This window comes from Cebus imitator, unplaced genomic scaffold (assembly GCF_001604975.1).
Source record: "Cebus imitator isolate Cc_AM_T3 unplaced genomic scaffold, Cebus_imitator-1.0 Scaffold12, whole genome shotgun sequence".
NCBI classification, from domain to species: Eukaryota; Metazoa; Chordata; class Mammalia; order Primates; family Cebidae; genus Cebus; species Cebus imitator.
In genome coordinates, this window is record NW_016107327.1 from 9,771,892 (window position 1) to 9,780,338 (window position 8,447).

The 8,447-nt window shown below is 45.6% G+C and overlaps 1 long non-coding RNA gene across 1 annotated transcript; it reads right to left on the reverse strand.

The window, feature by feature from the left end:
* Window positions 1–3,050: 3,050 nt before the first annotated feature.
* LOC108282801 lies at window positions 3,051–4,319 on the reverse strand. The gene is made up of 3 exons (XR_001816594.2): window positions 4,305–4,319; window positions 4,127–4,128; window positions 3,051–3,150 (listed from the first exon to the last, which is right to left on the reverse strand). It is a non-coding gene; the product is annotated as an uncharacterized LOC108282801 (long non-coding RNA).
* Between the last annotated feature and the right edge of the window lie 4,128 nt (window positions 4,320–8,447).

The window sequence follows — 8,447 nt, forward strand, 5'->3', positions numbered from 1 at the left end:
ATATATATATATATATATATATGTGTGTGTGTATATATATGTGTATATATATGTGTGTGTGTGTATATACATATATTTTAGTAACAGAACTTCCAAACACTTAAAAGTAGGATAGTTACAATCAACTTTCATAAAGGACTTGCACATACCCGGATTTTGGTATCCGTGGGGGTCCAGGAACCAATCCCCCTTGGATAGTAAGGGAGGACTGTACTCATCATCCAACTTCAACAAGTCAGTTTTCTGCCACTTTCATTTTATCTATCCCTTTCTGCATTTTTTTAAAAAGTGCTGTATATTAAAGCAAATCCTGAACATCATGTCATTTCACCTATATCAGCGTGTGTTTCTAACAGATAAGGACTTTATACTATTATCACAGCCACCAAAATTTTAAAAATTATTTAACATCACTTAATACCTAGTATGTGTTTAATTCCCCACATTACCTCAAAACAACTTTGTACATTAGATTGTTTATTTAGGGTCCAAGCAAGGTTTGCTTACTGAATTTCACTGAAATATATGTCTCTTAATATATAACAATTCCAGCTGGTCGTGGTGGCTCATGCCTGTAATCCCAGCACTTTGGGAGGCTGAGGGGGGAGGATGACTTGAGGTCAGGAGTTTGAGACCAGCCTGGCCAACATGGTGAAACCCCGTCTCTACTAAAAATACAAAAATTAGCTATGTATGATGGCACACACCTGTAATCCCAGCTACATGAGAGGCTGAGGCAGGAGAATCGCTAGAATGCAGGAAGCAGAGGTTGCAATGAGTCAGGATCCCGCCACTGCACTCCAGCCTGGGTAATAGAGTGAGACTCTGTCTCAAAACAAACAAAAAAGCCAAAAAAACACCAAACCAAATACATATAAATTCCCCTTCTCTTTTCGTTGTTATTCATGCTATTTACTAATTAAAGAAACTGGGTCCTTTGCCCAACAGAATTTTCCACTTTCTGGGTTTTGCTGATTGTATCTTCATGTGTCATTTAACTTTTTTTTTTTTTTGGCCCTGGTATGTCCTGTAATCACAAGTTAACTCTAGAGTCAGGGGAGGTTTACAGTGAAACTAATGAAACTAAAATTATAATTTTGTGTCTTTTTCTTAAAGAGGACTGTGAAATTTGTATAGCTTTTTGTTGTTGGTCTTTTTTTTTTTTTTTTTTTTTTTTTTTTTTTTTTTTGTGTCTTTTTTTTGTTTTTTTTTTTTTTTTTTTTTTTTTTTTTTTGTTTGTTTGTTTGTTTTGAGACAGAGTCTCGCTCGTCACCCAGGGGCTGGAGTACATGGCATGATCTCAGTTCAGCCTTCACCTCTCCACCTCCCAGATTCAAGTGATTCTCCCACCTCATCTTCCCAAGTAGCTAGGATTTCAGGTGTGCACCCCCACCACACCAGGCTAATTTTTGTGTTTTTAGTAGAGACCGTGTTTCCCCATGTTGCTCAGGCTGGTCTCGAACTCCTGACCCCAGGTGATCTGCCTGCCCCAGGCTCCGAAAGTGTTGGGATTACAGGCGTGAGCCACTGCACCCAGCCCTGAGTTTCTTTAACTCGTACACCCTTATTTTAGGTCAATGCATTAATTTTGTTTTGCCGTTTGTAATATGAAAATGGCTTAGAGAAGTGACCCCACGTCTGTACCCTCATCGCCACTTGCAGACGCCAAGTTAGAACTAAAGGCCATGTCTCAGTTCCTCCTAAGGGAGCCTGCAGTATGGGAAAGATCCTTTTCTCCTGTTTCTTGGGGGTGAGAAAAGCCACTGGGCTCAGAGACACATCTCATGGAAGACCCACCTCTTCAGCCTCAGGGTTAACCAAAGCAAAATTTTCCTGTATCAGACCACCTCTTCCTTACCCAACAAGAACCAAGCTGAAGAGGGTCCCATGGAGGTGTGCTTACTTCACTCCTGCGCAATCCTAAATGGCCCCTTTTTGCCCACCTCATCTAAGAAGAATGTGTGCCTCAGGTGGGGGTGGTTACCATGGTAACATTTTGTTTGTTTGTTTGTTTACTGAGGCAGGGTTTTGCTCTGTCACCCAGGCTGGAGTACAGTGGCATGATCATGGCTCATTGTAGCCTCAACCTTCTGGGCTCAAGTGATCCTCACCCTGCACTCCCAAATTGTTTCAAGTACAGCCCATGCCACCACGCCCAGCCACCGAGGCAACATTTAAGGCCCTCTGTGATCTGGCCCTAACCTACCTTCCAGAGGACCTTATCTCCTCCACCCACCCATCCATACTGCTTATTTTGCAACCAATGGTCCAGGGGAAATCAGGGCTCACAGCTGGAGGTAGGTGGGGTAGGGTGGAGGAGGTTCAGAATTTCCGGGGAGGGGTGGTTGCAGCTTGAAAGATATAGCATGGGCCGGGCTTGGTGGCTCAAGCCTGTAATCCCAGCACTTTGGGAGGCCGAGGCGGGTGGATCACGAGGTCAAGAGATCGAGACCATCCTGGTCAACATGGTGAAACCCCGTCTCTACTAAAAATACAAAAAATTAGCTGGGCATGGTGGCGCGTGCCTGTAATCCCAGCTACTCAAGGAGGCTGAGGCAGGAGAATTGCCTGGACCCAAGAGACGGAGGTTGCGGTGAGCCGAGATTGCGCCATTGCACTCCAGCCTGGGTAACAAGAGCGAGACTCCGTCACAAAAAAAAAAAAAAAAAAAAAGAAAGAAAAATATAGCATGATCATTTTATATGTGGAAAATGAGAACAAACTTCTATTTCAGTGCAGTATAAAATACAAAAAGAAAATCTTCGTAATATCTTGGCTAATGGAGAACCACTGAAAATAGCAGTATCTCTAGCAGTATGTGTGGGGGTGGGCACAAGATGGCCATGTTTTGTTTGTTTGTTTTGTTTGTTTGTTTATTTTAAGATGAGGTTTCACCATATTGGTCAGGCTGGTCTCAAACTCCTGACCTCAGGTGATCCGCCCACCTCAGCCTCCCAAAGTGCTGGGATTACAGGAGTGAGCCACCGCACCCAGCTGTTTTGTTTTGTTTTGAGACAGAATCTTGCTCTGTCACCCAGGCTGGAGTGCAGTGGCGAAACCTTGGCTCACTGCAACCTCCACCTTCCAGATTCAAGTGATTCTCCTGCCTCAGCCTCCTGAGCAGCCAGGACTACAAACATGCGCTACCACCTCCAGCAAATCCTTGTATTTTTAGTAGAGATGGGGTTTCACCATTTTGGCCAGGTTGGTCTCAAACTCCTGACCTCATGATCCACCCGCCTTGCCCTCCCAAAGTGCTGGAATTACATGCATGAGCCACTGCGCCTGGGCAGAGATGGCCATGTTTATCGGAAAGGGGCATGGGCATGGCAGGTGCCTGGAATCCCAGCCACTTGGGACCTTGAGGGAGGAAGATTACTTGAGGCCAGGAATCTGAGACCAGACTAGGCAAAACCCCTGTCAAGAAGGCCCCATCAATAAGGGAGGAAGGGAGGAAGAGACGAAAGGGGAGGGAGGGAGGGAGGGAAAGAAGAAATGGAAAGCTGGGCTCCCGACAGACCTCTTTCTCTGGTGGGCCCAGAACAGATCCTTTGTATTCCTGTATGGGGCTTCACTCCAGACCTCCACCCGCTTACCTCTCCACCTCCATCAGCTCTCTGCTCAGAAGCCTCTGACCTGGCTGGCTGTCAGTGCACAGTTGCTGCCTGGTATCCTCACTCCTGTTAGGGACATCACTGCTGCTTAAGTGTTCATAGTTGGGCTCCCTAACTTGCCTTTCAGTTATTTAGTAGCTTAACATCTGTAAAGGCTCCAGAGTAAGCTCAGAACTTCTTAAATGATTTCATAGTACCCGATACTTTTTCCTTTGCTGCACTTTTTCTTTTTTTGAAACAGGGTCTTGCTCTTGGTCTGCACTCTGGAGCACAGTGGTGTGATCTTGGTTCGCTGTAGCCTCAACCTCCTGGGCTCAAGCGATCCTCCCACCTCAGTCTTCTGAGTAGCTGGGACTACAGGCATGCGCCACCATGCCTGGCTAATTTTTGTATTTGTTTTTGTAGAAACATGGTTTCATCATGTTGCCCAAGCTAGTCTGGAACTCCTGGGCTCAAGCCATCCTCCTGCTCTGGCCTCCCAAAGTGCTGGGATTAAAGGCATGAGCTACCACATCTGGCTCCCCCCTCTTTTTTTTTTTTTTCAATTTAGAGGTAGGGCCTCACTTTGTAGCCCAGGCTGGAGTGCACTGGAGCGATCATGGCTCACAGCTGCCTCGAACTCCTATGCTCTACCAATCTTCCTGCCTCAGACTCCCAAGTAGCTAAGACTACGGGCGTGTGCCAGGATACCTGGCTAATTTTTTAAAAATTTTTCGTAGAGACAAAATTTTGCTACATTGCCCAGGCTGGTCTCAAACTCCTGGCCTCAGGTGATCCTCCCACCTTGATCTCTCAAAGTGCTAGGATTACAGGCATGAGTCACTGCACCTAGCCACATGTTTTCTGAATACATGCTGGTATATCTATATCAAATTCCTCTCCTCTAAACGCTGGACAGAATTCCATAGCTTATACCCAACACTGGCTTATCTCTTCCCAGAGTGTTTGACACACCTCAGTCACCTCCACTTCCCACCACCACACAACACCCCAGTGCCCTCTCAAGTCCCTCTGGAGGTAGGCGCCATTTTTCCATGACTGTGCCACGCAAGTTGCAGCTGGGGACCTGAGGTTGGGAGAGCAAGCTGTCCTCTTCCCTGTGATGGCTTGGGTGGTGAAAGGCAGGATCAGAACTCGCACACTAGCCAGGCACGGTGGCTCACACCTGTAATCCCAGCACTTCGGGTGGCCGAGGCGAGTGGATCACCTGAGGTCAAGAATTCGAGACCAGCCTGACCAACATGGAGAAACCCCATCTCTACTAAAAATACAAAATTAGCCGGGTGTGGTGGTACGTGCCTGTAATCATAGCTACTCAGGAGGCTGAGGCAGGAGAATTACTTGAACCCAAGCCTGGGTGGAGGTTGAAAAAAAAAAAAAAGGCCAGGCATGGTGGCTCATGCCTGTAATCACAGCACTTGGGAGGCTGAAGCAGGCGGATCACCTGAAGTCAGGAGTTTGAGACTAGCCTGACCAATATGATGAAACCTCATCTCTAGTAAAAATATAAAAATTAGCCAGGTATGGTAGCATGTGCCTGTAATCCCAGCTACTCGGGAGGCTGAAACAGGAGAATCACTTAAACCCAGAAGGCGAAGGTTGCAGTGAGCCAGGATCGCACCATTGCACTCCAACCTGGGCAACAAGAGCAAAACTCTGTCTCAAATTAAAAAAAAAGAAAAAAAGAACTGACCCACTACTGTATGTTGGCTTCGTGCCTTCAGAATCTGAGTCTTCAAGTATAGCTTCAGAAAGAATTGTCTACTGAAGGGTTTAGCTTTCCCTTTGTCATGTAGAGGAACCGGCCCAGCTGTGCTGCTGAGAGCAACTGAGAGGTTATGTTGACAGATTCTAGAGACATGAGCCTGTGTTCAAATGTCAACTTCACTGCTTACCAGCTGTATTCAATTTCTTTTCGTCTCAGTTTTCCCATCTGTAAAATGGGAATTGCAATCATAATGTCATAATAACAGTACCCACCTCATAGGGTTGTTGCATTTAGAACAGTGCTTGGCAGTAATAAGCAAGCATTTAGTAAATGCTGGCTGTGACTATTTAAAATACATATAAGGGCAGAGCCTGCAGAGCCATACAAGCAATTTCTGACACTGTTCACACAGAAAAGTTAAGACATTCAAAAGAAAATAAAAAGAAACAGCAGATGTGTCTGGCTGGCTACACCAAAGTAATTCTCTTTGTAATCTCTAATGACAAGGCCTTTACAGGCCCATCACAGTCTTCTAAGTCCAAACACTTAAGTATAAACAACAGAACCCCAAAGAAACCTGTTCCCTTCCCTCTGTCTGGCTCTGAGAGTTTTACAACTAACAGTTCTGGCTCCAAGAGGACCCCATTTCCCCCGAATTGTAAGGCATTCTTGGCTGTCCCTGCAAATCTTCTACTTTGTCACTTTCCAATGCTGGAGCCCAGAGAGTTTAGGTTGGATTCAGGAAAGACAGGACCAGCCCTTGGGAGCTTGAGGGCCGATACTGGCTGCAGTGGCGTGACTTGCGAGTGACTCAGTCCTGACAGCTTTGATTTGAGTCGTATTTAGGAGGCAGCTCTGGTGGGGCTCAAGCCTGAAATTTATGGCTTGTTTGTCTTGAACCATGCCATATTTTTCTCGCCTTGAAGATGAAAGAGTTGCTATGCCACACACTTCCCTGTCTCCTGCATTTTGTAACATGTAAGCTTCTGGAGTGTCCCTTTTATTTATCTGGAGAATTAACTTCTAAAGGTTATGCTCATCTCCCTAACCAGCCGCATCTGAGGGTCTTGAAATAGAAGACTCTAAATGGACAATTTGATGGCTTCCTCCAAAACTTCCTTATGCTCACACTCTCATGGTTCTTCTCACCCCATGACTATTCTCTGTACTATAAACTCCGCAGAAAGACCTTTGAGTGGACAAAGAATAGTCAGTCCTGCCATAAAGCTGTAAATTATTGGAGAGAAGGGTTCACCTCTTGTGTTTCTTTGATTCATCTAGAGAGCCTAGCACAGTGCCTTGAACATAGTAGATACTCAAATATTTGTTCATTGATAAGATTCTGAGACTTAGATGGGAGTGAATGGACAACATTGTCTAAGGAAACATGAATGGTTTTAATTCTTTTTATCAGGAATAGCCAAAATGCGAATTTATACCAAAATGTTTAAAAAATTGCAGTATCTGTAAAATATTTTATAAGCTTTGGAATCTGCCTAGTGAGGTGAACTTATTGATTTGTTCATTGACAAACACCAAGTGCCCATATGTTTCAGGCACTATTCTGGGCATTACAGAAGTAAAGAGGGAGGCAGTCCCTGCCTTTGAGTTCACAAACTTAGACGGGAGATGGGCAGGCAAGCTACTGAAATATTCTAAGGTAAGCTCTTTGGCAAGGTATGAGGAAATGAACAGTAGAGAGTGGAGTTGAGGCCAGGCACAGTGGCTCACGCCTGTAATCCCAGCACTTTGGGAGACCAAGGCGGGCAGATCACTTGAGGTTGGGAGTTCGAGGCCAGCCTGACCAACATGAAGAAACCCTGTCTCTACTAAAAATACAAAATTAGCCGGGCACAGTGGCACGCACCTGTAATCCCAGCTACTCGGGAGGCTGAGGCAGGAGAATCACTTGAACCCGGGAGGCAGAGGTTGCGGTGAGCCAAGATCACACTACTGCATTCCAGCCTGGGCACCAAGAGGGAAACTCCATCTCAAAAAACAAAAATGTTAGTGGAACTGAGGTCCAGAGGCTTAGAAGCAGATCGCAGGTAAAGCTGGTGTCACGTGGAGACAGAGCTACTTGGGATCATCCTGTGAGCTGGGGCTCTTGGTGGTGCCGGGCATTCCACTGTATGCAGTGGGTCCTCTCCACTGTATCTGTACTCTCCACTGTATGAGCATGGATCCACAGTGGGCAGACTTCAGCAAGCAGGAAGCCTTGGGGAAGCCACTGAAACATCAAATCTCCATTCCTTTTTTATTTTTAGACAAGGTGTTGCTCTGTTGCTCAGGCTGGAGTTTGTGGCACAATCATGGCTCACTGCAGCCTCAACACCTGGGCTCAATGGGAGCCGGGCTCAATGGGAGCCGTGCTCAATCTGTTTTCTTGTGGTGGAAGCAGGATCTTGCTATGTTGCTCAGGCTGGTCTCCAGCTCTAAGCCTCAAACAGTTCTCCCACCTGACTTCCCAAAGTGCTGGGATTGCAGGCATGAGCCACCACACCCAGCTTATTCATTTTTAAATCATGATGATAACACTAAAATTGCAAATTTGCTGAGAGAATTAAAACCGCAGTTTGAAAATTACAAAGCACACACAAATAAGTTATCAGAAAAAGAAGTACGAGCCGGGTGTGGTGCCACACGCCTGTAATCCCAGGTACTCAGGAGGCTGAGGCAGAAGGATCGCTTGAGCCTAGGAGTTCAAGGCTACCGTGAGCCATGATGGTGCCCTTGCATTCCAGAGCCTGGGTGACAGAGTGACACCCTGGCTCAAAAGTAAAAAATAAAACAAGAAGGATGCTAATAGGACAGACCTCAGAGAGCTGTCACAAGAATGCATTTATTTTGTGCCTGTGAGGGTGCTTCAACGTTATGAGGGGCTACACAAATGTCTGTCTACTGTAAAATTAATTAATGCCCTACCTTCTCAAATTCTCCAAGGTTAAAACAAAAAGTTGAAGATGAAAACCTAGACATCATCCCTTTCAAAATGCCTTACTGTCATACAGGAGGACTTGATCCAGAGTTGGGACAAATTGGGCTACAACCAAAGGCAGAGATTTGGATGTAGCCATTTGATAATAGACAACAACACTGTTTAATATATTTAATCTGCCGGGCGC